The sequence below is a fragment of the Anolis sagrei genome, chromosome 1, assembly GCF_037176765.1.
Source record: "Anolis sagrei isolate rAnoSag1 chromosome 1, rAnoSag1.mat, whole genome shotgun sequence".
In the NCBI taxonomy this organism is placed as follows: domain Eukaryota; kingdom Metazoa; phylum Chordata; class Lepidosauria; order Squamata; family Dactyloidae; genus Anolis; species Anolis sagrei.
This window is the reverse complement of record NC_090021.1, coordinates 77,746,469-77,767,094: the sequence shown is the minus strand read 5'-3', so window position 1 is coordinate 77,767,094 and position 20,626 is coordinate 77,746,469.

The window sequence follows — 20,626 nt, the reverse complement described above, 5'->3', positions numbered from 1 at the left end:
TAAACATTAAAGATACCTGGTTTTTCATTTTATAATGGAAGAATATCTACAGCTAAAGGAATATAGTTCTTTATTAATGGTATTCCTGAAAGAAACAATGAACAAAACTATGGAGAATGGAGAATAAAAGATATGAGGAGACGTTGAATGAGTTAGACATATGCAGATTGGTGAAGAAGAGACTGAGGGGTGACATGATTGCACTCTTTATATGCCTCAGGGGCTGTCACAGAGAGGAGTGGGAAGGTTTGTTTTCTGCTGTCCAAGAGGGAAGGGCCAGGTCTGTATTTAATTACAAGAGAATAGATATTGCTTAAACATTAGAAAGAACCATTTGGCAGCAAGATCAGTTCAGCAATGAAACCAATCACCTCTTGAGATTTTTGGATCTCATCCTCTGGACATTTTCAAAACAGGGGCTACCTGTTGGGAATGCTTTAGCTGTAGATCAGCATTGAACAGGGGCTTGGAACACTTGCCTTAGTTACATCCCATCTGGATTATTGTAGCACGCTCTATGTGGGGCTGCCTTTGAAATAAGCTCGGAAATTTCAGGTGGTCCAAAGAACTGCAGCCTGTTTGCTAACTGGTGTTGGCTAAAAGGAACAGACAACCCCCTTGTTGCAGCAGCTCCACTGGCTGCTAGTTTGCTTCTGGGCTCAGGTCCAGACCATTTGGCTGACTGCATCTTCTTGTATGAACCTGCCAGGACCCCGAGGAGAAGCCTTCTCTCAGTCCCACCTCCATCTCAAGCCCAGTTGGTGGGGACAAGAGAGAGGGTCTTCTTTCTCCATGGCTGCCCCTCAACTCTGGAACTCCCTGCCCAGGGAAGGCAGAATGTCCCCCTCCCTGCTGTCTTTATGGCTGCAGATTAATACTTTTAAAAAATTCAGATGGGCTTTAAAAAGATATTTTTAAAAAGATATATTTAAGATATAGTGCTGTGATTTTTAGCTTTGATTAGGTTTTAATGGATTTTAACTGTGATTTTTTAAAAAAAATACCATTAATATTTAATTCTGTTTTAGTGTTTGTATACTTTTAGATTTTAAATTGTATTGAAATGCTTTTAACATATGCGGCTTTGGTCTTCCTTGTATCAAGAAAACGTGTGGTATAAATAAATATCATCATCATCATCATCATTCCTAATGCATTCTTTATTTATTTATTTATTTATTTACTGTATTTGTATACCGCCCTTCTCAGGCCTCAGGTGTCTAATGCAGTCTGGTCCACTACGACCCCAACATCCCAAAAAAATCAGATGAAAAGGAAACTAGAACTAATGCAACCCATTAGAGTAGGGGTTTATAAAAGAAAGGCATCTGCCATTTCGGAATTGCCTCCCCATGATATAAATATTTGATGGATGAATACAATAAATTAATGAGTAACATAAGGATAAGCCCTGTGAAGAAATAGAATTGACTTCTGCTACATTTAGAGTGATGACTCAGTCAGAAAGATGTGGCTGCCATATGCTAACATGAGAAGTTACAGTGCAGAAATGCTCCATGACTCCAGTGGGAATTATAATATCCCACTGTTATTTTGGCTTATTCAACTAAATTAGCTTATATTTGCATGGGTATTTGATCAGAGCTAATTTATTTATTTATTTATTTATTATGAATCTTACCATTCTCTTGATATAGGGACTCAAGGCTGCTCTATGTGTTATATTACATTAACAGCAGGGATGTGAAAACCTGTTGCTAACTTTTTCCCTCATTGTTTTAAAATTTCATATTCATTTTATCCTGAGTATAAAATAATTTTTATATTTTGATCAATTCTTCAAAAAATAATAAAAAAATGCAGCTCTCCATCGGTTGCTCAGACCTAAGTGAAACATTTCTGTACATTTCTCTCACTGATGGGGATATTGCAATAGCATCTCATATTGTGTTAAGATAGGAAGGCCCATGGCAAAATAAAATTCTATACAAGTCAGCATTACAATAAAGGTTGAATATGCAGGGACTCTAATCCATACCTTTAAGAGTTATGATCTAGTTTGGATGAACTAATCCATCACTTGTGGTTTTCCCACATCCATAAATCTCAGTATATTCAAATAATGAGGATCTTATTTTGTGAGCCATTGTTTAATCGTGTATAAAGAAAATTTAAACCTGGAAGGATTGAGATAATGTATATACTGTGAAATGTTGCTTTGCTATAAAATTATTTGAGCACTCCTATCTAGGAAACTGGGGTCTAGACATACAAATAAATCTTATGCTTAATTTTCTGAAACTGTTCTAACAGATAGATTTGGGGGAGCAACCATAGATTATCACCATCCACATTATTTTCTTTTGTGTTCAATTTTTTTTTGTTTCAGATAGAAAGATATTTGTGTAAACTTATAAATTGTTATCAAAAATGACTAAAACAAAATTTCCACCCATCCATGATTATAAACAGAATGTCCCTTCTGTTGTCTCTACTCAAAAATATTGTGCTGTATAAGCTCTATTTGTTTTTATTCATTTGTTTTGATCATTTGATTTCATAGAAGCCAAAATATAATATCACAGTTTTTACATCTAGAGGATTCTCCATGTTTTACTGCAGCTCCTTATCTTTGCTCATCAACACCCACCATCACTGAGACTGTCAAAGCTGACAGCACTTTAGGCTGTGAAAGGAGCAGATGCAGCAGAATCTGAGTGGAATGTCTTCATACTTACCTTTAAGAATGACAGCTATTCACCAGTCTTAGCATTTCAGACTGGCTTATGACAAGGCCTCCGTTTGTACTGAAGGTGCATTCCAAACAGGGTTTTTGGGGGGAAATTTATTTTTAGGAGACTGAGGTTGAAATATTATGGTGCTGAAAACAAAATACAGCAAAGTTTACTTTGAGGCCAATAACAAGAGTTCAAGTTCATGTAGCTAGGTGATGGCATTGAGAAGTTTGATCAAGTATGCACAGTGCAGTAAAGACAGCAGCTTATAAATGGAAATGGTGTGGGTGTTGAAATGTTTTTATGTACTTTCAACAAGACTCAAAGTTCTGCACACAAAATGGAGGAGAGGACATTTCCGGGCATGATGTAGGATGCCCAAAATACAACTACCAGTGTTGGGTTCCAAGGCCCCAGGATGAGGCAGAAAGCAAGGGGAGAGATATCTTGGTGACTTCTACCAAGATATGGAATTCCCAAGTGGGCCTCTTCCCTGCTCTTTTTTTGCTAGCACACACACATGCAATTTTTTTTAAAAAAATTACTAGAAAAAAAGGAAAAACTGTGATATATATTTATTTACAAACAGAACACATAACATACAGAAACAATAACAAACACAGTAGACAGTACAGTCCCTCCATCCCCGCACCCATGGATCCACCACCTGGAACTTCCATCCCTGTTCACTATGACACCTATACTCTAATATCTACCCATATAAGTTCCTTAAAAAGTTCCCCTTGCAACATCCGTAAAGTCAATTTTTGCCTTCTTTTCAAGATATGAGAAGGCCAGCCGCCATTTGTTTACAAACTCTTTATTATTTTTTACCTCGAAGTCCATTGGCTATTTGTATATAATCTATTATTTTTTCTCTCCCATCTCCCTTGAGTAGTTACCTTCCTTCCTTCCATGATATTGCTATAACTATTCTTGCTGCAACAAAACTGTATCGGCATTTTTTAAAATCTTCCTGATTTATACCCTTTCTAAATAGACCTAGCAGGCACATTGCTGGGCTTTTCTTGATCTTGTTGATGAACATGTTTTATCTCCCTTATAACTATACCTTTCCAAAAATTTGATACTATCAGACATGACCACTAGACATGGAAAAAGGATCCTTCTGGTTTTTTTTCCTTGACATTTCCAGCAATATATTGTCGAAGGCTTTCATGGCTGGAATCACTGGGTTGTTGTAGGTTTTTTCGGGCTATATGGCCATGTTCTAGAGGCATTCTCTCCTGACGTTTCGCCTGCATCTATGGCAAGCATCCTCAGAGGTAGTGAGGTTTGTTGAAACTAGGAAAAAAGGGTTTATACATCTGTGGAATGACCAGGGTGGGACAAAGGACTTTTGTCTGCTGGAGCTAGGTGTGAATGTTTCCACTGACCACCTTGATTACCATTTGATGGACTGGCAGTGCCTGGGGCAATCTTTTGTTGAGAGGTGATTAGATGTCCCAGATTGTTTTCTCTCTGTTGTTTTGCTGTTGTAATTTTAGAGTTTTTTTAATACTGGTAGCCAGATTTTGTTCATTGTCGTGGTTTCCTCCTTTCTGTTGAAATTGTCCACATGCTTATGGATTTCAATGGCTTCTCTGTGTAGTCTGACATGGTCGTTGTTGGAGTGGTCCAGCATTTCTGTGTTCTCTAATAATATGCTGTGTCCAGGTTGGTTCATCAGGTGCTCTGCTATGGCTGACTTCTCTGGTTGAAGTAGTCTGCAGTGCCTTTCATGTTCTTTGATTCATGTTTGGTGGTCCCTATGTAGACTTGTCCACAGCTGCATGGTATAAGGTAGACTCCTGCAGAAGTGAGAGGACCCTTCTTGTCCTTTGCTGAACATAGTATTTGTTAGATTTTCTCGGTGGGTCTGTAGATAGTTTGTATGTTGTGTTTCCTCATTAGCTTCCCTATGAGGTCAGTGGTTCCCTTGATGTAAGGCAAGAACACTTTTTCTCTGGGTGGATCTTTGTCTTTACTCTCGTAGCTTTTTCTTGGTCTTGCAGCTCTTCTGATGTGAGAGGTGGAGTATCCATTGGCCTGTAGAGCCCAGTTTAGGTGGTTCAGTTCATCTTGGAGGAGGTGGGGTTTGCAGATTCTTTTTGCAAGGTCTGCCAAGGCTTTAATGGTGCTTCTTTTTTTGACTTGGGTGATGGTTAGAGTTTTTATGTAGATATCTATCTCTGTGTGTGGGTTTTCTGTAAACGGGTGACCCAATTGTTGATCTGATTTACGGATGACTAGGATATCTAGAAAAGGCAGTCTTCCTTTATTTTCTTTTTCCATGGTCAATTGGATGTTTGGGTGGATGCTGTTAAGATGGTCCAGGAACCTGTAGGAACGTAAGAACAATTTTGAATACATTAGAATATTATGAAAACCATCACCAGAAAGAATTAGCTCTTCTCTCGATTGACGCAGAAAAAGCATTTGATAATATCAATTGGAATTTTTTAAAATTACTTTTTCAAGAAATTGACATTGGCTACCAATTTCAATATTCGATTGGAGTGATATATCAGAACCAGAAAAATTACTAATTAATGGAAAATCCAATGGTGGAATTCACGATAGAAAAAGGAACATGGCAGGGTTGCCCCCTATCACCTCTGATCTTTATTTTCACTTTGGAAATCTTATTAAAAGATATAGGAGAGAACACGGGATTCCGGGGATTAAAGATTGATAAACAGGAATTTAAGTTTAGAGCCTTTGCCGATGATGTCATATGTATTAACGAAAACCCAAAAGACAATATATTAAGATGGCTGGAGAAATTCGATGAATACGGAGAGGTAGCAGGCTTCAAAATCAACAAAATGAAAACAAGGATGTTATCAAAAAATATTTCTAAACAGGATCAGGTGAAACTGCAAGATATATCAGGGATCAAAGTAGAAGGAAAGATCAAATATTTGGGGATTTGGATTGCTCCAAGAAACTTATATCTGTTAAAGAACAATTACTTAGCAAAATGGAAAGAAATTTAAAAGGAGATGGATAATTGAAAAAACTGAATCTTTCTATGTTAGGAAGAATCACGGCAGTTAAAATTAATTTACTACCAAAGATGTTGTATTTATTTCAGAACCTTCCTATAATAAGGAATATGAAAATCTTCAGAGACTGAATAAAGATATTATGAAATTTATTTGGAAAGATAGGAAACTTAGAATAAAATATACAATAATGACATCCCCGAAAAATAGAGGTGGGTTTGGCCTACCAGATCTTGGTTCCAATACATACAGATTAATGAGCACTTTAATATGGATAAGAAAGTTGGATTTAGTGAAAAAGAAGAATTATGGGATAAAATTCAAACTGGTGAAAAGAAAATTATAACAAGAATATATAGTAAACTTATAGAATGGGCAACTGAAACAGAAGAAGTTAAAAACTCCATGTTTAAATGGGCACAAAATATTGGAAGAACAATTCAATTAAAAGAGTGGGAACAAATATGGACAAAATGTTTAAAATTTACATATGCTTCAGATCTCCAAGAAAACTGGTTAAAGATGCTACACCGATGATATATTACCCCAAAGAAATTAGGACAAATGTACAAAAATTTGGATAGTAAATGTTGGAAATCTAAATCTCATGAAGGATCGTTCTACCACATCTAGGGGACTTGGGAGAAAACAAGAAAATATTGGCAAATGATCCATGTAGAATGTAAAAAATAATAATGATAGATTTCCCTATGAATCCAGAATGTTACTTATTGGACATGTTTGAATCAGAGACATTTAAAAATATTAACACAGGAAAACTGTTTATTTTCTTTGCAACAGCAGCCAGAATTGCATTTGCTAAGGTATGGAAACAAGAACAAACTCCTTCAAAGTTGGAATGGTTGGATAAGATAATGGAAATCAAGGACATGGATGAATTGACATTTTGACTTACACAAAGCAATGGGAAAGGAATTAATAGAACAGACTGGAAAGTTTTAGAGGACTATTGGAAAAATAAACACTGAACAAATATAAGACTGACAGGGAATTAGGAGATAGGTGGGGAAAATGGATGATAAAAAGTAAATCTCTATCCTCATCTCTATGGGATGTGGTTCCTAAAGAGAGAGGAAATAGAGAACCAGAATTGAAGTAGAGAAAAGGTAATGAAAGGAGAACGGAAGTCATAACGTTTATTTTACTACTTTTTTCTTTCTTTTTTCCTCTCCTTTTTGGGTATGGAGGTTGTTTGATAGTTTTATGTGTGATAGAGAGTACATAGATGATGGATGGGTTTTTTCCATCTCCCCTTTCTTTCTGTTTTATTAGATATTGTTATGTTATTTTATGTTTTTCTGTGAAACTAATAAAAATTATTTGCAAAAAAAGAAAAAAAAGAAAAAAGAAAATGCACTCCTGTTAAGATTTCTTTTCCTGGAACCGTACTTTAGCATTTCAAGGATTTTACTGAATGATCGTTCCAACTTTTTGATTCTATTAAAAGAGGCATTTGGTGATAAATTAGTTACAGGAAGCCAATATATCCTATATTCTAACTTTATTGTTATGTTTTCACATGATTTTACTTTTTAAAAAATGTATTGAAATTGTAATACAATAACTTGTTTAACTGTGTTATATATTTATTATGAAGCCTTTACTTTTCTTCTTCTTCATGTTTTGATAATTCTGTAAGTTGCATTGAATTTCATGCCAGGAGAAAGGTGGGAATTTCACTAATCAATTAAATAAAAATATTTCACATTTGATCTCAATTATAAAGGTGGCAAAACCAGGAGATGTATTGATTCCTATCTAATTTATTGGTCTTTATAGCAGTATCTTTTGGGACAGAGTTCTTACTACCAGCACAGTTTCCATCTGGACTATAGAGAACTAGTATGGAAATGTTACTTGAGAAGAGAGAAGCGGCTGATTATGATTAAATGATATGCTGGAAAAATACAACAGACAGAAATAGTTAAAATGAAAAAGGTTGCTATAATGACTAAAAAAGAGGAAAGGACTGGTAGCCTTTTGGTTTCTGGTTGTGTACACATAATCAGAATCACAAAAAAAAATCCTCAAGAAACTCTAGGGGAACCTTGGGAGGCCTGGAATAATTTTTTTATGACATGTTGGCTACAACCACATAGCCAAAAGGTTCTGTGAATGGGCAGCTGTAGCAGTTGGGAGTTGGACCAGTAAGGTGAATAATGTGGGCATGGTATGATCATGCATAAAAATAGTTGCGCATCATCCCAGAATAAACAGCTACATGGGTTAGTTTTAAATGCTATTTTAAGTATTTTTATTGCATTTTATTCTGTTTTTATTACATTGTTACTATTTAATTGTTTTTTTTAATTATTGCACTTTTTAAACTTGACTGAGTGTTGTGACTGGGCACCAAAGATTGTCTCACACAGCAGTTTAAGGGTTAACAAAAGTCTTTAATGAGCCTCTGGTAGACTAACAGCACTTGAACAGCAGTGCTAGTTAACAAAACAAAAGGCCTTCAAGGCAAGTAAACAAAGGAGGGAGAAAAGCCAGATTATCCCAGGACTCAAACTCAGGGAAAAAGGAAAGCAGGAGCAAACACTGGCGTTGATAAACACTGAGTCAAACGGTCCTTGGTCATACACAGGCAAGAGCACTAAACAAAGTCCAGAAAGCAGTTGCGTGGTCCAGGAACGTTTCCAAAGTCAGGGGCAAGGAGAAGTCACTCACGTAGTCCAATCCGAAGTCAAGGCACAAGAAGACACAATAACTGGAAACCCAGGACCCAAGCAGAGGTTAGGCAGCACAAAGACCGGATACAACACTTTGTCCTCTGCAAAGCTACACATCCCAGAGCTCCCATTTTTATTAGCAGTCACTATCGCTTGATTGGCTATCATCGCTATCATCTAGGTCATCTCCCCCAGCTGCTAGCTCATTACCTTGCCAACGCTGCCATCGTTGATCTAATCCAGGATCCTGCCAAGATGTACCTTCCTGCCATGTATTTTGGAATCCCTCGAACTCGTCACTGGACGTGGGCTGATTACATATGTCCTGAATTTCCCTAACCCGAGTCCAGTCCAATTCCTCCTCCATCTCCTCATTACTGGCTTCCAGTTCATCTGCACTTGAATTGTCAGCTGTATCTTTAAGCCGTTTACTCAAAGTTTCCTCATCACTATCAGACACATTGGCAACCCGCTTTACTCCCCGGTAATCCCCTTCTTCCAGATCCTTGGGTCCAAACCCTGCAAAATCTTCCGTGTCGCCAGGTGCCAAGAATATATCTCGAATACGCTTCAGCTGACGCTGATCCAGCTCTGACTCAGCATCACTCCTCCTTCTCCTACAACTGGTAGCAGCTTCATTGTCAAGACGCTGAGCCACAACACTAAGTGTGGGATTGTTAGCTGCCTTGAGTCCCTGTGCGGAAAAAGGTGGGGTATAAATAAAGATAATAATAATAATAATAATAATAATAATAATAATAATAATATGCTCCAAAAAACAGGGTTTTTTTTTTACACTGTGGAAATAAGGATTAATTGTAATCTTGTCATTGGAAATAGGAAAAAGTGCCCTATGTGGATCAGATCACAAGCTGTTGGCGTATTCAAAGCTTCTCCATGCACCTTCGTGCACATAATCCTCCCTCCATTCTGAAATGGACCTGTCCAAAAAGGCCTATAAAATTTGATCCACCTGTATATTTCAATGATCTCTTTTATAAAATCTGCTAGTTCCTTCCAGATTCATGATTATTGTGTATTTGAAGTGTTCTTTGTTCTTTGCAGTTTTAGCTTTATTGCTGTTATTTACATGTATAATGAACATCATGCTCGTATTAAATGTCTCCATTATAATTAGATTCCTAGCACAGAAGGGTAATTGTTGAGACTAAATACACTCACATACTTTGACATTTAACCAAATAAATGTATCTCCTGTACTGCTGCTTTGCATGAACAAATGATTTCAGAGATTCTTTTATTGTTTTCTTAACTACCATAATGCCACATCTAATGATTCTTCTTTTTGTTAATGTTTGACTGTGGGGCCTTTCTGACAAGCCTCATCATTTCATTGAACTACCCATTTAAAAAATGCAATTGTCACTGTCACTTTTTTATTATACTTTATCTCCCCTTAGGAGATTAAGACTGATTGTCTGGAAGACATTGTTCCTTGATACTTTAGCTTGCTACTACTTTGTCAGTAAGCTTTGATGTTTGATTACAAGGCCACTACCATGGCTCAATATAAAGACTGCCTTGCGTGAATCAAATTCCAGAGTTATAACCATAAAGTTGGAGGTGGGAGCAGGGATAGATTCTACAGCTTGTGCATAGAAAATTATGATTTAATAGATGGAAATGAAAATTGGGCATAGGAGAGGACAGTCTGACAATGGTCTATGCTAAGACTAAAGCAGAAAAGCCAAGTAATAATTTGTGTATAGCAATAAAACACATGTGACCTCTATGATATTGACTGCATCTGTCTTTTCTTCATAGACTTTTGTGGGGTTAAATATGTAGGCTAGTTTCTTTATTTTTAGCACATGTGTATAATCCATTTCTATGGGCCCTTCTACATAGGTACATAATGAAACACAGAACTAGCCTGTTAAATACTGGTTCCAGGCCACACTGAGGCCACAAAAGAGTAGTCGATTTAAAAACAAGTAATCATGTTAGACCGGATTTACACTGTCATATAATCCAGTTTCAGAATACATATTAACTGCATTGAACTGGATTATATGTGTCCACACTGTTATATAATCCAGTTCAATGCAAATAATTTGAATTCTGATTATATGAGAGTGCAGATCCAGCCACAGTCTATTTCAGCATAAATAGGAGGAAGAAAGAAGGAACGAAAAAAGAAAAAGAAATGTAAAAGCACTTTTAAGGACATTTTCACACAGCCCTGTCAGGCTGTGCTGTAGCATCGCAAAAGGGAAGGCATGCCGGGCTGCTCATGGTGTGCAGGGCTGCTCATGGCGCCCCATGGGCCTTCCTCCTTCCTCCATCACACCGTTGGAATGGGACAGGATGCCACCCTGTCCCCATCAGATGGCCGAAAGGGCGGCAACGCACAGCAACACATGTTGCCCTGCCACCCTTTCTGCCATTATACTGCAAAAAGGGGAGGAAAATGCAGGTAGCTCCATTGGATTATCTTCTTAGGTAATCTGAAGTATATAGCAGTGTAGAAGGGGCCTTGGTGCATCCAAGAACATTGATCACTGACACTTCCTGATCAAAAAATACCCAGGATAGTTTACCCAAGAAAATAATGTTGATAAACAAAACGTGATAAACAAAAGCTAAAGCACAGCCAAAATTACAAAGCGAATCGATTTTAGAAGCTTAACATTTGTTTCAAGGCTAAGAGGCAATACTAATATTGTCTTTTCAAAAGTTTAATCAGGTGTACTGTTTTGCTTTTATTCTGAGTACTTTACTTAAATGTAAACCGCCTAACTGTTATCAATCAAAGTTCCAGATCTGACAATTACCAAATGCCAGTTTCACACTTTGAAATGACATCTGAAAAGGTGAAGCCAATCCTTCACAAATCTTAACCTATGGCTATAGACAGGATGAGAGTTGAGAAATATAACAAGATTTGATGGTTTTTCTTCATTATAGTTTCAAAAATAGTTCTATGATCATGAGGGCTAAAACATTTTAACAGGAGGCTGGTGTTTGGATTTCTTCGGGCCCTTCCATGCAATCATATAACCCAGAATATCAAGGCGGGAGATAGGGTCACAAAGGTAAGCGGGTCCCAAACCGTTTAGGGCTTTATAGGTAATAACCTGTACCTTGAATTGGGACCAGAAAATAAAAGGCAGTCAGTGGAGCTCCTTAAACAGGGGGGTTGACTGCTCCCTGTAGGTCACCCCAGTTATTAATCTGGCTGCCGAACATTGGACAAATTGTAGTTTCCAAGCTGTCTTCAAGGGTATCCCCACGTAGAGAGCATTACAGTAATCCAGTCTAGAGGTAATTAAGGCATGGACCACCATGGTCAAGTCAGACTTCACTAGGTAAGGCTGCAGTTGGTGCACAAGCTTTAATTGCGCAAAGGCCCTCCTGGCCACCGCCGACACCTGCGCATCAAGTGTCAGCACTGAGTCCAGGAGGACACCCAAACTGCGAACCTGTGATTTCAATGGGAGTGCAACCCCATCCAGCACAGGTTGCCACCCAATACCCTGGTCAGCTGAGTGACTGACCTGGAGGAGCTCTGTCTTGTCAGGATTGATCCTCAGCTTGCTCTTCCTCATCCAGGTCGCCACAGCAGCCAGGCACTGGTCCAGTATCCGGGGAGCTTCCTTGGAATCTGGTGGAAACGAGTAGTGGAGTTGGCTGTCATTTGCGTAGAGATGGCACCATACTCCAAAACTCCGGATGCCCTCTCCCAGCGATTTCATGTAGATGTTAAAAAGCATGGGGGACAGAATAGAACCTTGCGAGACCCCACAGCTCAATGGCCAGGGGTTCAAACAGGAGTCTCCCAGCTTCACCAACTGGGAACGACCCTCCAGGAAGGAGCGGAGATACAGTAAAACCGTACCCCCAAGTCCCACCTCAGTGAGTCTTCCCAGCAGGATACTATGGTCAATGGTATCGAAAGCCGCTGAGATATCCAAGAAAACCAGCAGGGCCACACTCCCCCTGTCCAGTTCCCTGCGGAGGTCATCCATCAAGGTGACCAAAGCCATCTCGGTATTGTGCCCAGGCCTAAAGCCAGACTGCGAGCGATCCAGGTAATCAGTGTCATCGAGGAATCCCTGAAGCTGCAAGGCAACCACCTGCTCCAGAACCTTGCCCAAGAAAGGAGATTGGCCTGTAGTTGTTACATACAGTCAGGTCAAGGGTGGTCTTCTTTAACAAAGGTTTTACTACCGCCTTCTTAAGGCAGGTCGGAAATTTACCCTGGACCAATGAGGCATTTATTATTGCCACAAACCACTCCAACAACCCTTCTCTGGCCAGCTTCACTAGCCAGGAAGGGCAAGGATCCAGAGCGCACGGGGTCACCCTCACAGTCCCAAGGATCCCCTCCATGTCATCAGTTAGAACAAGCTGGAAGGAATCCCATAAGATCGGACAGACAGGTGCCTCGGTTACCTCATCTGGCACTGCATTTAAGCCGGAGTCCAGCTCAAGGCGTATCTGAGCAACTTTGCCTGCAAAATGGTGCGCGAAATCGCTGCACCAAGTTGCCGAGTTGTCAGGAAGCTCCCCAGCCTCAGGAGGCCAGAGGAGCTCCCCAACAACCCAGAACAACTCAGATGGTCTATTTGCTTCAGATGCTATGTGAGCAGTTGAGAATACTTTCCTGGCTGCTCGCAGAGCCACGGAGTAAGCCCTAATAGCGGCTTTAGCCCGTGCTTGGTCAGATACACCTTGAGATTTCCTCCAGATGTTCTCTAGATCCCTCCTCCAGTGCTTGCTAGAAATCATTATCAAGAAATATCTAGGTCATATGTCTGCATGGAAGTAGCCCCAGAGGCATCAATTCTATCCTGGTAGATAGTTTGCTTACTTAAAGTTAAGCCATAAGTGCTTACATATCTTTTGCAAATATATTCTTGATAGATCCTACAGATTACATATTGCATTGTAAACAGAATACCTGTTGAAGTGGAGCCATGGCAAAACATATTGATATAGAGAACGTAGTATCAAAGGCTCCTTCCACACAGCTGTATAAAATCCACATTGAATTGGATTATATGTCAGTGCGGATTCAGAGCAGATATTTGAACTGTGCTAAATTCAGGTGCAATAAGTGCTAAGTGCAATAAGATATGACAGGACAATGAAGTAATGTATATTGTTTTAAATGCCTATTTATGTTTTTTCCTTGATTGCTTACAATGTTTTTTTATTTATACATTTGACTGTTGTTCGATTTTGTATTGTATTTTTTAACATGTTGGAAGTAGCTTTGTGTCCCCACTGTGGGAGAAAAGTGGCATATAAATAAAGATTGATGATGATGATGATGATGATGATGATGATGATGATGATTGTGGATTATCTTCCTTGATATTCTGAGTTATATTTCTGTGTGGAAGGGCCCTAAGAAACAGATTCCATGAATGCCTTGTTGTGTTATGTACAGCTGATTGTGCCTGTTACATACAAGTTTGTGTTTTATACTAAAACCAAGTTATGCTGTTTAAAAAAATGGAGAACGGCTATGTTCTGAATTGAAAGACACCTTGTATGCACTCCATATTATTTTGAACAAAAACATACCAATACACACCAATTGACTCAGTAGAGAAGGCAAGCAGAGTAACTGACAACTATTCATAATAATACTACCAGTCATAAGTTTGCATGAAATTCTGTTTTATGAATTTATTTATTCTGTTAATATTTTACATATGGAACAATCATATGAAAAATATGTAATTATTTACACCAATCATATGTATAAAAATGTAACTTATACCAGATTGGCATATTCTGGGAGTTGTCATCTCAGAATTTTATTTATTTATTTATGATATTTCTATGCCGCCTTTTCTAAACCTGAAGTCGATCAAGGCAGCTTACAAATTGACAGTAATTCAATGCCATAACAATTCACAAGATGCACATCAGCACTTTTAATCCTGTACCCATTACTCTGGCCTGGCCCAGTTTTATTGTGTATTAGTGTATTGTTTATTGCTTGTTGTTTATATTGCTTTAATTGTTTTTAATTTGCCTTAGGTGTTGTATTGTTATATTGTGTGTTGAGGCCTTGGCCTTTGTAAGCCACATCGAGTCCTTCGGGCGATGCTAGCAGGGTACAAATAAAGTTTAATAATAATAATAATGATGATGATGATGATGCAATAAAAACATTTAAAACATTACAAAATCCATACAAAAAACATATAATAACCAATGTCTTCCTGTTAATCACATTTTCCAGTAGCATCGTCTAAGCGGTTCCATGTTTTAGTCTTACATAATTCCGTGTTTATCTATTGTGCTGCATTCCCAAATTTTGTTTGGTTGTGATTTGAGCTTGAGAAGTAATGTGGTGGTTTGGACAAATGACTTCATCACATGGTCAAAAAAGCCCCATCCTAGGACACTGCCAAGATGTACCATGGACGGGGCCCACCGGAGCCCATCACATGCCACAGGCTACTTCCAGCAGTGCTTCATCTCGGTTTCATTCTGGCTGTGTCTCGGCATTGTGCTGAGAGGCTACCCTGACAACACAGGCAGTCACCTGTGTTCTCATTGACTAAGTTGGGGACAATGCAGGACCAAGCTGGGGACAGATGGGAAACCACTTGTGATAAGGGGATAGTGCAAGGTGTTTCCTGACAGAGTTCCCTGCTGTCCCCCTGCTTAAGGATCTCCACGTGATGAGGTTCTAAGCCTTTCAGTGATCAGTGTTCAAATCCTCACTCAGCATGGAAAACTATATTGTAATTATGTGCAAGTCACACTCTCTCAGCTTTAGAGAAAGGCAAAATCAGTCTTTCTAGGAAACCCTTATGACAGGAATCACCTTAAGTCTGAGTTGACTTAAATGCACATAACTATGACTATAATCTAAACAATGTCATAACCAGTGTTAAGACGGGCTACTAATTTCCTGGGGCATGGCTGTGTGTTGTCTTTTTGTGCATTCATGAATACTCTCTTTTCATTGAATATGTGCTACAATAATTCCATAAAAAGACAACAAACTTTAGTATGAACTAGACATTTTGTTTAACAACATGTCATTCTCTTGTACATTTTCATTTCTACCAGACACCTTTTGACATGTAATGACAAGAAATGTAAACAGTACCCAAGGGTTGAGTATGACATTTTTTCATATCAGAATGTTGTAGTAGAGTCTATTTCCCCCTTCTCACTGCTTTTTCCCTAATGATCTCTGAAATTCTATGTACTCTTTTTCATTGCTATAATGTGCTCTGTTAATGTTTTCAGAGACCGAACCACAACAACTAGCATTTATTCATGATCCTAAATGTAGTAGTAGCTAATTTCAAACACTCCCAAAATACTACTACATTTAGGATCAATGATATTATGAGAATTTCCTCATTTATTGATTTTATTGATTTTATTGGTATAATGCATGAATTGTTGTTAACTGTGAATTGATGTAATTTTGTGTTTTGATTGTTCTGTGATGCAGGCATCAAATTGTGCCTTTGCTTTTGTAAGCCGCCCTGAGTCCCCTTCGGGGTGAGAAGGGCGGGGTAAAAGAACCCTGAAATAAATAAAAAAATAATTAAAAGTTCTTTAAAAAAGAAAGCTTTTCAGGCTGTGGCTGAGTAAAAATTAAGGATGGTGTCTACATTATAGAGTTAATGTACATCTCCCACAATTACATACTATTGAGCCATGGCAATTAAAATAGTATCACCAAGATATATATATATATATATATATATATATATATAGAGAGAGAGAGAGAGAGAGAGAGAGAGAGAGAGAAGGTTTTTGCTCCATTTTGCCGGTTATCCTGGCAATCCTATGGAAGGAAGGAAGGTGTGTGCACAGTGCACACACTTCCCTCCACCGCCCAGTCAACACAGGAATCCTGTGCGCTGTGCACACACCTTGCCGCCTCCATAGGTGGAAACCACATGCACTACACATGCAACTCGCTTCCCTCCATGGGATGGCAATGGGTGGGAATTGGAGCCTATTTCTTCCTGTCTTTGAAATTCTCCCATTTTTACACATTGCAGAGATGGAGTCCCACGAACAACCACCCGAAGCAGTTCTGTGTTATTTAATGGGATCCATGGGTATTTGTCTTTGAAGTGGGTAAAAATGGGAGAAATGGAGGAAGTCGGATCATTGACTTATTTGGCTCAATACTATTGACTCTTATTAGTAGCAACACCTCAGGACTTAAAACAAGATTCTTTCCTAACCCTACTTGGAGGTTTCTGGGATGGAAACTAAGACCTCCTGTATGTCAAGCATGTGCTTTCCCACTAAACAATAGCCTCTCACCTTTCCCCCCAAATATGTACAGTTCACCCTACTGTGGTTGCATTATTCTGATACAGATTCAAGCGTGTAAGATTTCCTTCTATGCAACCAACTCCTTGTGTCCAGAAATATATCCACAGGCCATATGAGAGAAGAAAGGATCTGAAGGGAGATTATGTATAACCAAACCCTTCTATCGGTTGTATAATTTGACTTCTTAAATCCTCATTCATGCAGAGAGTAATTCCTAAATACCCAGTTATTTTGGCCTCTTCATAATAGAGCACTAAAATATTCATTTGGATAATAAATTATAGAGGAAGAAGAAAAATGAAAAGGAAACAGATTGAAGGCTTTTATACTAATTTGGAATGGCTCTAGGAAATAAAATCACTTGCATGAGTTTGGAGAGTGTGATTTTTCCCCCTTTTCTGCTATGTTCTTATTAGAATTGCACTATTTCTAAATGATACCTCCCCTTGTGTTGTTAAAGGCTTTCATGGCCAGAATCACTGGATTGTTGTAGGTTTTTCGGGCTTTATGGCCATGTTCTAGAAGTATTCTCTCCTGACATTTCGCCTCTATCTATAGCAGGCATCCTCAGAAGTTGTGAGGTCTGTTGGAAACTAGAAAAAATGGGTTTATATATCTGTGGAAATGCCAGGGTGGAGAAAGAACTCTGGTCCGTTGGAGCTAGGTGTGAATGTTTCAATTGGCCACTTTGATTAGCATTTGATGGCCTGACAGTTTTTAGGTATGGCTACTGCCTGAGGGAATACTTTGTTGAGAGGTGATTAGCTGTCCCTGTTTCTTGTCTGGAGTTCCCTTGTGTTTGAGTGTTGTTGTTTTTTATTTACTGTTATAATTTTAGAGGTTTTTTAATACTGTTAGCCAGATTTTGTTCATTTTCATAGTTTCTTCCTTTCTGTTGAAATTGTCCACATGCTTGTGGATTTCAGTGGATTCTCTGTGTAGCCTGACATGGTAATTGTTAGAGTAGTGCAGCATTTCTGTGTTCTCAAATAATATGCTATGTCCAGGTTGGTTCATCAGGTGCTCTGCTATGGCTGACTTCTCTGGTTGAAGTAGTTTGCAGTGCCTTTCATGTTCCTTGATTCGTGTTTGGGCACTACAATTGGTGGTCCCTATGTAGACTTGTCCACAGCTGCATGGTACACGATAGACTCCTGCAAAAGTGAGAGGATCCCTCTTGTCCTTTGCCGAATGTAGCATTTGTTGGATTTACATAGTGGGTCTGTAAGTATTTTGTAGGATGTATTTCCTCATCAGCTTCCCTATGCGGTCAGTGCTTCCATTGATGTATGGCAAGAACACTTTTCCTCTGGGTGGATCTTTGTCTTTACTCCAGTGGTTTTTTCTTGGTCTTGCAGCTCTTCTGATGTCTGTGCTGGAGTATCCATTGGTCTGTAAAGCTCAGTTTAGGTGGTTCAATTCATTTTGGAGGAAGTGGGGTCTACAGATTCTTTTTGCAAGGTCTGCCTTATCCTGGATCAGCCCTAGGCAGCATTTGGTCACCAAAAGGCTGATCAACATCTATATCAACCTAAGTGCTCAGCATAGATGTAGTCCAAGTTAATTCATCTTTTTAAAAAGAAGAGAATCAGGATGAGTTTTTGGAAATTAGGGTTATTTTAAGTCTATTGACATCAAGCACTCTTTTTCAAAAACTCTTCTTTCTTTGAAGTGGTCTTAATTGTAAGTCTTGTTTGAAGAAGTTACAAAACCATAAGAAGTAAGTATGATAAGCTAGTAACAGTTAGTAATTGGACAGCAGTCTGAGCAAACAAAGAATGCCTATTCATTGTCTCTCCCTCTAAGATAAGTTAAATCCTCTGTCTCTATGTGCTTTGTAACCAGAGTGCTTTGAGATAGAGCATTCTCCCTTTCATGGCCCATGAAGAATTATCAGGAATTCTGGGAGTTGAAGGCCCAAACAGCAGTTTGAGGATGCCTGGTCTAGATAGTCTCTTTGCATTTGAAGCCTCTGTCACCCTGCCCCTTTAAGAATGACCTCTGGGTGGAACCTCAGGCAAGGCACATCTGATTCTTGGAAGAGTCAGCCTTTTCATGACTGGAAGGTGAAGAGAGAGGAAGGCTGGAAGGTCTACAAAATAGCACATCAGAGCCGTATTCAGGTCCAGTCAGAGCTGTATCCAAGTTCAGTCAGAGCTGTATTCAAGTCCAGTCAGAGTTGAATATTGAGGCCATCTTAGAGATAGTTGAACACCATACAAGAAAGAGACAATAAGAAGAAATAAAGATTCAAGAGCCTCAGTTTGGCCAGAACTGTGTCTGTCTCTCAAAGACTTTACTTCTCCCCATAAAGACTTTGTAGTGAGACTCAGGAGGAGAGAAAGACTAAAATTCTTGTCAGTTAATAAAATCTGGTTTGATTCAGCTATATAGTCTCTGATCTGTTTCCTGTACAGCAGGTTCGCTTTCCAAGTAGTTAAAATAGTGTGGGGGGAACATTCCTGAAAAACTCATAGTATCCTGCTTTTCTTAACTCAAGGAAGCCCATTGTATCAATTGCCAAATGATTATTCAATGTTTATGTAAAGCCCATCAATTCATTGGGTCTACTTTAGTTGGAAGTAGTGATTGCATGGAGGCCTTTAGCTCTAAAACAAATGAAGAGGGAACCGCTTTAAATTTCAAGCATTTCCTGCATTCATATATTCACCAGTTGGTTATTAATCTTATTTAATAGTAAACTAGTAGAACTGAAGTAGCAAAAATATTTAATAAACACATCATAACTGAGTGTAAAATTGTCTTGAATATCAATTTCCAGTTAAAACCCCATGTTTCTCCTTCTCCTTAGGAAGAAGCATTGGTTAGGATCGAGCTTCTGCTGGACAATGTTAAATAAGGTGAGTGTACAATTCAGATAATAATGTTCAGTGCCCTAAGGGAGGCTTTTTTAAAACTGAAAAAGATAAATAAACTCTTGAACAGCCAGTCATTACATCATTTTGTCATGCTAAAATGGCGACAACAACCATGAAGCCTTTTCTGTAAATATCTTTTATGTAGGGCAACTTCGGCTAAAGCGATTTAAACACTGAAACAAATTCCTATTTCACCCCCACCACATGCAAGTTGAAACAAAATGACAGCTCATGGGCATCTTTGCTACTACCCCTTGCCTGATTATAAATCCACAGAAATGTTAACTTCCTTATCAGTGCACATTTTATTTGTGTACAGCAAAGGCCTCGTCAGGAGAAAAAAAATCATAAATACTTCTCTACTCCCTGATCATTTCACCCTATTTAAGAACTAAATTGTTTCTATGGCTCTGAGAGTTTTAGAAACCCTGTTGGCCAACCTGCAGAATAGGTTGAGTTAATTGTGAAATGGAAATGGAAGAGTCAATGATAAGAAAAATGAATGGAGAGCCAGAACATTTTTCTCCTTTGACAGCTGAAGTTACAATATATATGTGTCCAATTCAAAACAATCCTGTTAGCCAGTATCTGAAAAGTGTTATGATCCTGCCAAAATTCTACAATTCATGGCCCATAAAGAGTATTATATTTTGCTATTCCTTAAAATCTGCTTTTCAATAGGAGAGAATGCATGGGAGGACTGATAAGGGAAGAGACCATTTGTAGATAAACCCTGTGGAGTGGTAGAGTAAAATAAGAGAAGGACTTCTATTCAGGTTCACAAAAAGTGACAAATTTCCATTACAATGATACCAGAGACATTTCATTGAGTATCACTCCCTGGAAATATGGGGGAAAAAACCTAGATAGACAGACAGACAGACAGACAGACAGACAGACAAATTTGTATTCCTTTTCAGTCAACCAAACTCAAGAGAATTCTGTCTGTGTGTGACTGACTAAGTATAATTGTCTTTGAATTTGTGATCAAGTTTGGCTACACCGCATTCAAAGAAATGATCAGATAAATCTCTTGGTTTACACAACACATT